The sequence below is a fragment of the Bufo bufo genome, chromosome 3, assembly GCF_905171765.1.
Source record: "Bufo bufo chromosome 3, aBufBuf1.1, whole genome shotgun sequence".
Lineage (NCBI taxonomy): Eukaryota > Metazoa > Chordata > Amphibia > Anura > Bufonidae > Bufo > Bufo bufo.
This window is the reverse complement of record NC_053391.1, coordinates 250,264,213-250,273,062: the sequence shown is the minus strand read 5'-3', so window position 1 is coordinate 250,273,062 and position 8,850 is coordinate 250,264,213.

Here is an 8,850-nt window from a genome sequence, read left to right as displayed (position 1 = left end):
TTGGTTGCGAATATTCGATTAGCGAATATTAATCACAAATATCGGCACTTTGAGAATTTGCGAATATTTAGAATATAGTGATATATATTCGTATTTTCGAATATTCTAGATTTTTTTTCATCTGAACCCATGATCCCTCCCTGCTTCTTGCTTGTGGGCCAATGAGAAGGCTGCAATGTCTTTGTCTGAGCTTAGCAACATCCCTAGCAACCAATAGAAAAGTTGCCTACCCCTTTACTATATAAGAAGTTCTGAGAGAGAGAGCAGTGTCATTGCTGTGCTCTATGCTTTCCACTCATTACATTAGATAGATAGTTAGATATTAGCTTATATATATATATATATATATGTATAATACAGATAGTCAGTGTAGGTTATATCCTTATATAGTGTAGCTGTTGCAGTGCAGTCTGTTAGATAGTGTGATAGAAATTATTGTTTCTCTGCTGTTCATACTTACATGCTGCAGACTAGTGCTGTGATGTCACAAGTTCACAACAATACTTAGTGCACCAATCAGTAATATGTAGTCAGACCTTCTAAAATGTGAAGTTGCACGTATTGCGTAAAAATACGCACATCATTAATTGCAGATTTGCGCAATCGCGAAAATATTGGAGCACTCTATCTGCATATAAAGCTATTGTAATGTTCTGCCGTGCCAACCATTTTCTCCAGTCTCAGGAAACTTCGAGCAGCTTGAAAAATGTAGCAAAAAAGTGACCCACGCCTGTATTGCGCGCGCAATCCGCACATATTACATTGCCGATTTTCGCAATCAAGAAAATAATTGTGAATTCTCGAATTTGCGAATATATGATGAATATTCTACAAAATATTCGCAAAATATTGCGAATTCGAATATTACTCCTGCCGCTCATCACTACACAGAACTCCATGTGTGGTCTGACTAGTGATTTGTAAAGTGGTAGGACTATGTTCTCATCATGGGCATCTATGCCCCTTTTGATGCAACCCATTATCTTATTGGCCTTGGCAGAAGCTGCCTGACACTGGTTTTTACAGCTTAGTTTGCTGTTTATTCTGACTCAGATTGTTGTAATAGCGATTTATCCCTAGTTAGACCTCTATGCCTGGCCTGTATGAGCAGATATAATCACTGCAGAAAATCCTTATCAGATAGCTTGAACTCACCAACACCGAGTTTATCCGAGTAAGTTGCTTTATTCTGTAGCCAGATAACAGAGTACAGTCGTGGCCAAAAGTTTTGAGGATTACATAAATATTGGAAATTGGAAAAGTTGCTGCTTAAGTTTTTATAATAGCAATTTGCATATACTCCAGAATGTTATGAAGAGTGATCAGATGAATTGCATAGTCCTTCTTTGCCATGAAAATTAACTTAATCCCAAAAAAACCTTTCCACTGCATTTCATTGCTGTCAGTAAAGGACCTGCTGAGATCATTTGAGTAATCGTCTTGTTAACTCAGGTGAGAATGTTGACGAGCACAAGGCTGGAGATCATTATGTCAGGCTGATTGGGTTAAAATGGCAGACTTGACATGTTAAAAGGAGGGTGAGGCTTGAAATCATTGTTCTTCCATTGTTAACCATAGTGACCTGCAAAGAAACGCGTGCAGCCATCATTGCGTTGCATAAAAATGGCTTCACAGGCAAGGATATTGTGGCTACTAAGATTGCACCTCAATTAACAATTTATAGGATCATCAAGAACTTCAAGGAAAGAGGTTCAATTCTTGTTAAGAAGGCTTCAGGGCGTCCAAGAAAGTCCAGCAAGCGCCAGGATAATCTCCTAAAGAGGATTCAGCTGCGGGATTGGAGTGCCACCAGTGCAGAGCTTGCTCAGGAATGGCAGCAGGCACGTGTGAGCACATCTGCATGCACAGTGAGGCGAAGACTTTTGGAAGATGGCCTGGTGTCAAGAAGGGCAGCAAAGAAGCCACTTCTCTCCAAAAAAAACATCAGGGACAGATTGATCTTCTGCAGAAAGTTTGGTGAATGGACCGCTGAGGACTGGGGCAAAGTCATATTCTCCGATGAAGCCTCTTTCCGATTGTTTGGGGCATCTGGAAAAAGGCTTTTCCGGAGAAGAAAAGGTGAGCGCTACCATCAGTGCTGTGTCATGCCAACAGTAAAGCATCCTGAGACCATTCATGTGTGGGGTTGTTTCTCATCCAAGGGAGTGGGCTCACTCACAATTTTGCCCAAAAACACATCCATGAATAAAGAATGGTACCAGAACACCCTCCAACAGCAACTTCTTCAAACAATCCAACAACAGTTTGGTGAAGAACAATGCATTTTCCAGCACGATGGAGCACCGTGCCATAAGGCAAAAGTGATAACTAAGTGGCTCGGGGACCAAAACGTTGACATTTTGGGTCCATGGCCTGGAAACTCCCCAGATCTTAATCCCATTGAGAACTTGTGGTCAATCCTCAAGAGGCAGGTGGACAAACAAAAACCCACTAATTCTGAAGTGATTGTGAAAGAATGGGTTGCTATCAGTCAGGAATTGGCCCAGAAGTTGATTGAGAGCATGCCAAGTCGAATTGCAGAGGTCCTGAAAAAGAAGGGCCAACACTGCAAATACTGACTCTTTGCATAAATGTCATGTAATTGTCGATAAAAGCCTTTGAAACGTATGAAGTGCGTGTAATTAGATTTCACTACATCACAGAAACAACTGAAACAAAGATCTAAAAGCAGTTTAGCAGCAAACTTTGTGAAAACTAATATTTGTGTCATTCTCAAAACTTTTGGCCACGACTGTACAGTAGAAACAGATGGATTGTGGAGTTGTGCGGTGTTGTGTGGTCAAAAGATGATGCTTTTGCAAGCTAGCATGAGAATACAAGTGTACCTGTTGAATCCTTGGAGCAGAATGAAGAAAACAGCAAGTGAGGCACACAGAAGAAGGGGTGGAGCAAAGAAATGAAAGACAGATGATGAGCAGAAAAACAAAGATCATTACCAAAAACGGCCACTAGATGGGAGCATATGACAAAATATAGAATATATGAATAGTTCAACGAAATAAACTATATAGATTTTAACTGCGTAGCAGCACACTCCCTGTTTGGCATTGAAAATGTCACTATATAAACATAACGGTAGTTACATAATTGCAAATAAACAACAGTAATTTGCTTGATGTCCGAGGACCTGAAAAACATAAAGAGAACAGGCATATAATGCAACAACCAAACTGTAAGGCTTCAAGTGAATCAATTAAAACAAAACACTTCTTGCTTGAAGTTTCAGGTAAGATTCAGCAGCCTAGGCAATAAGTTCATTCTCCAAAGGGCAAGATCAGAACAAGTTCCTGATGAAAGTCTTTACAGTCCCTTGTCTTGCAACTTTCACCTCCACCTTGCGTACCTTCATCACTAGGAATGCTCTTCACAATAAGTCCCATAGGCCACTCGATTCTTTCAGCTTGCTGGTCTTTGGGCAGAACAAGATCTCCAACTTTTATGTTAGGGTACTGTCGTTGCCATTTCCTGCGTCCTTGCAGGGTGGAAAGATACTTCATCTTCCAACGATTCCAGAAGCGGTTGGCAAGGTTCTGTACTCGCTTCCAAAGCACAGATTTCCGTCTTTAAAGTTTCCAGGTGGAATAGGAATGGACTCAAGCTTCTGGGTAAGCAGGGTAGCTGGGGTAAGGATAGTTGGGTTCTCTGGATCTGTAGACACTGGAACAAGTGGTATTGAGTTGATTATGGCAGATGCTTCTGCCAAGAAAGTGGTTAGAATCTCGTGGGTAAGTCTCGTGGAATTCAAGTCCATAAGCATAGAGTCCAGTATTTTTCGTGTAATGCCTATCATTCTCTCCCATGAGCCGCCCATGTGGGAAGAATGAGGAGGATTGAAAATCCATGTACAGCCCCTTTCAGCTAAAAGTTCTTGGATTGGCTTAGAGTTGAGTTGTAACTCTTCAGGCTCCAACTAAATTAGTTCCACAGTCAGACCTCAGTGTTTTGACTGGTCCTCTGATGGCAAGAAATCGCCTTAGAGCGACACTGGCCTAGTAGCATGATCTGCAGGATTAATTTCAGATGGGACATAATGCCATTGTTCAGGTTTAGATGATTTCCTGATTCTTTCTACACGGTTGCTGACGTAGACATAGAAACGTTTAGTCTGGTTGTATATGTAGCCCAGAACAACCTTACTGTCTGTGTAGAATTTGGTGTCATCTATCTGAATGTCTAGCTCGGATAATATGAAATCTGCAATTTCGACAGCTAGCACAGTCCCACAAAGTTCAAGCCTAGGAATTGTGTGCTCAGGCTTAGGTGCTAACTTGACTTTCCCAAACAGAAACCCTATGTGGGTTTGATTTAGAAGAGTCTCTCACCTTGAGGTAGGCAACAGCTGCTATGGCCTCAGTAGATGCATCTGAGAAGATGTGAAGCTCTTTTCTCCGGCTCGTAGCAAAAGAAGCTGAGGTGTATCAGCATGGTATATGGATTCCATCTAAGGCTACTTTCACACTCACGTTTGGTGCGGATCCGTCATGGATCTGCACAGACAGATCCTTTCAGATAATAGAACCGTCTGCATCCGTTCAGAACGGATCCGTTTGTATTATGTCTTCTATAGCCAAGACTGATCCGTCTTGAACACCATTGAAAGTCAATGGAGGACGGATCCGTTTTCTATTGTGCCAGATTGTGTCATAGAAAATGGATCCGTCCCTATTGACTTACATTGTGTGTCAGAATGGATCCGTTTGGCTCAGTTTTGTCAGACAGACACCAAAACGCTGCAAGCAGAGTTTTGGTGTCCGCCTCCAACGCAGAATGGAGACGGAACGGAGGCAAACTGATGCATTCTGAGCGGATCCTTTTCCATTCAGAATGCATTAGGGCAAAACTGATCCATTTTGGACCGCTTCTGAGAGCCCTGAACGGATCTCACAAACGGAAAGCCAAAACGCGAGAGTGAAAGTAGCCTAAGGCGTGTTGAGATTGCTTCCAGGACTCCCACTTTGAAAGCTTGTCAGATGCAGTGGAGCATCCCAATCTTTAATAGACTCTAAGAACTGTCTAAGTAAGGGTTTACCTTGTATGGTGATGGGAGCCACAAATCCCATTGGATCGTATAGGCTGTTTACCACTGACAGAACACCACGCTTGGCAAATGGCTTGTCTGTAGTGCTGACTTGAAAGCTGAAAGTGTCCTTTAATAAGTCCCACATTAGGCCCAGACTTCTCTGTATAGGTGGCATGTCCATTCCCAGATTTAAGTCCTTAAACCCTGTGGCATGATCGTCAGGTTGAAAGGCTTTCATAACAGCAACACTATTTGAGGCAATTTTGTGTAGTCTGAGGTTGGCCTCAGAAAGCATACCTTGTGTCCTTTGGAGCAGGTCTATGGCTTCTTCGTCTGTAGGTAAAGACTTAAGTCCATCGTCAACATAAAAGTCTCTCTAGACGAAGTGTTGAGCATCCACGCCATACTCCTTTTCTCCATCAATGGCAGTCCTTCGTAATCCGTATGTTGCAACAGCAGGTGAGGGACTATTTCCGAAAACATGTACTTTCATGCGGTATTCAATAATCTCCTTGTCCATGTTGTTGTCACGGTGCCACAGAAACCTTAGGAAGTTCCTATGGTCTTCACCTACAATGAAGCAATTAAACATCTGTTCAATATCAGCAGTTATGGCAACTGGTTCTCTTCTAAATCTCATAAGCACGCCCACAAGTTTGTTGGTTAGATTCGGGCCAGTGAGAAGAACATCGTTTAGGGATACACCTTGATGCTTGGCACTGGAGTCAAATACTATCCTGATTTGTTTTGGCTTACGTGGATGATACACTCCGAAGAAAGGCAGGTACCAGCACTCATCGTGTCTTTGAAGTGGTGGCGCTGGTTCGGCGTGATCATTGTCAAAGATCCTTTTCATAAAGGTGATGAAATGGTCCTTCATTTCAGGCCTGTTAGACTCATCCTGAAACAATTCCTTATCCATTATTTAGATGAGTTCTCTGTCTTCAACTGACAAGGCTATTTTGTTGTCCTCACTTGTAGTACAAAACACTGAAGTACCTAGGTTGTCATCACAAAGGACAGGATTAACATCAGGTACTTGGATGATGTCAAGAAGCTTCTCCTTTACTTCATAATGGTGAGGGCACTGTTTGAAGTTGGAAACACGTCCATTTCCCAACACTTAAGTCTTGAAGGAGAGGATCTCAGATGGCGTACACATCCTGTCCAAGCATACATTGCCCACTATTACCCAGCCTAGGTCAAGTCTGGTCAAGTTTGTGCATAAGGGACGTCGTCAGGCCCATCGCACTGATCGAGTACTTTATGTACTCTGAGAATGTCCCTTTCTAACAGGACTAAGATTTCAGCATTCTTGTCCATTGCAGGAATCTCATCTACAAGGTGCTTTAAATGAGGATGTTGATACGCAGCTTCTGGAGTGGGAATCTCCTCCCTTTTGTCTGGTATCTGGTTGCACTCGACTAACGTTGGTAGGGGTATGCCTCGTTGATATGAGAGACCATGAATCGATCAACCCCTCTGCCGGAAGTCTCTACACGACCAGAACAAGTTCTGAGAGTATATGGTGTTGCGTGACCTTCTATGCCGAAGATCTCAAAGAATTTAGGCTTAACCAGGGATCTGTTACTCTGCTCATCTATTATGGCATACATCCTAGCAGCTTTCTCAGGATGATCCCTTGGGTATAACTTGACTAGGCATATTTTGGCACAGCATTTGTGGTCCTTGCCTTCTCCACAGACTTCTGTACATGAAGAAGAGACATTATCTTTGGTTGGAGCATGACGTTGTTGCTCCCCGCCATGGTTTGAGATGGGAGTGGAGGTAGGAAGCTGCTGTGGGTTGTCTGGAAGTGGAGTAGGATGCATGGTTGTTACGTGTCTGTTGCTACCGCATTCTGTGCACTTAATGACAACTTTACAGTCTTTAGCAAAATGGCTATAAGAAGCACAGCACTTGTAGCATATGCCAAGTTTTCTGAGAATCTCCCTGCGCTCTTGTAAAGTCTTTGCCCTAAGCCCACGACATTTCTTAAGAGGGTGAGGCTTCTTGTGAATAGGACACTGACAATTAGGGTCTTTATCTCTGTCAGAATAAATTGAGTATTGGAGTACCTTAAAATGTATATTTTATTAATACCATTTAAAATAATAGGCCCAACGGTGAAAAATTAGCACAACACCTCACTAGGAGGTGACAAAACATCTGCCAACCAAAGATGAACTGGTAGGGAGAAAAAATACATATAAGCCAGGCGGTGTGTACACTGGCTCACTCATAGGGTGAGTTAGGAAAAAACAGGGATAGAATATAGGAGGGAGACAGATGCTGGGTCTCTTCCCCTCAATGCGTCCCTGTATCCTAACTATAAACTTAACCCTCTCTGGCTGCCCCTAGATGGCCCTCAGACCTATCCGTTGACTGCCCAGCTTCGTCAGAAGCAATAAAGACCAGTCACTCGCTAGGGCAGGCAGACAAAAGAAAAAAGTAATAATAATAAATGAAAAAACATCCCTACGCGTTTCACTGACGGATGCCAGATCATCAGGGGACCAAAATAGTGCCAGGAACGCAGGCAAACAACAACAAGACAGTGTATACCTGTTGTAGCCTAAGTCATAGGTTATGGCAGTTAATAAGACAATCCATATAGTACATCCGGATATACTTAGCTTGCCAGAGTAGTTAACCTGCGTCCTCGGTCCGCACCTCTCCTGCGTATGGCAGTGGGAGCGGGTGACTAGCGCTGGCGTCCTTTTTAAGCCTCGCGCGTCGCATAGGCCCCTGCAGCACATGATCAATCACGTGACGCATGACGTGTACCGTCGCGTCACTATCAGGAGTCACATGATCGGGTGCGGCGGAGAAACCATCCCTTCTATTGTGGCCGTATCTCCTTGGTATCTAATAGGTCAAACAGTATAGGGGAGGGGTGGGGGGCGGATGCCGAGGTATGCTCCTAGCGATGTGGAGATGGGCTAGTTCCACTCGCCATTAGCAACCTTGTATCACGGCTAAAATAGCCTAAAGGAGGTGCGTCACTCCGTATGGTCACAGGAGGCGCTACCTAGGATATTTAATGGCAGATTAAAAGGACAACAAACTGGATAGGTATATATCAAATTGTGGGGATGATACATACCAAACAATGTTTATGAACACCCCACATAAGATGTCAGGGCACATAAGGAGAGAGCAGAGGAAGAAGGGAAGAAGGAGGAGGGAGGGGGAACACTATAAAATAGAAGACATCATAAATTCAGGTAGCCCAGATTGACACCCTAAATGATATGACCCAACTTAAAATAAGATCCAATGGAGCTAAGGTTGAATCGAGACTAGACACAATATAATGGTATAGTATAGTATATATACCCTGCAAACATGGGGCATACTGTAGTCCATATAAAGGGTGAATGACGAGTGTATTACTCCTATCAAGAGGAGATTCATTCATATCAGGTATAGAACTGCAGCTGAGTATACTATGTGGATAGATACGTCCCAATATCAATGAATGAATCTAAAAGCTTAAGTCAATGCGTGGATCTTGACTCCTCAATGAAACAGCTAAATGAAAGCTGTTCATTAAGGCCAGTAGGATTGGTAGTCTTAAGCTCAAATATCCACCACGTCTCACGCTACAATATCCTCCTATCCCAATTACCCCCTCTCTTCAAGGGAGGGATTGCTTCGATGCCCATAAAGGTAATACCCCTATAGTTACCATTGTGGCTGATTTCAATATGCTTGGCCAATGGAGTGTCTCTTTTGTGCCTGATGTCTCCAAGGTGTTCCCCCACCCTCCGTCAAAGTTCACGTGTGGTTTTACCCACATATTCCAT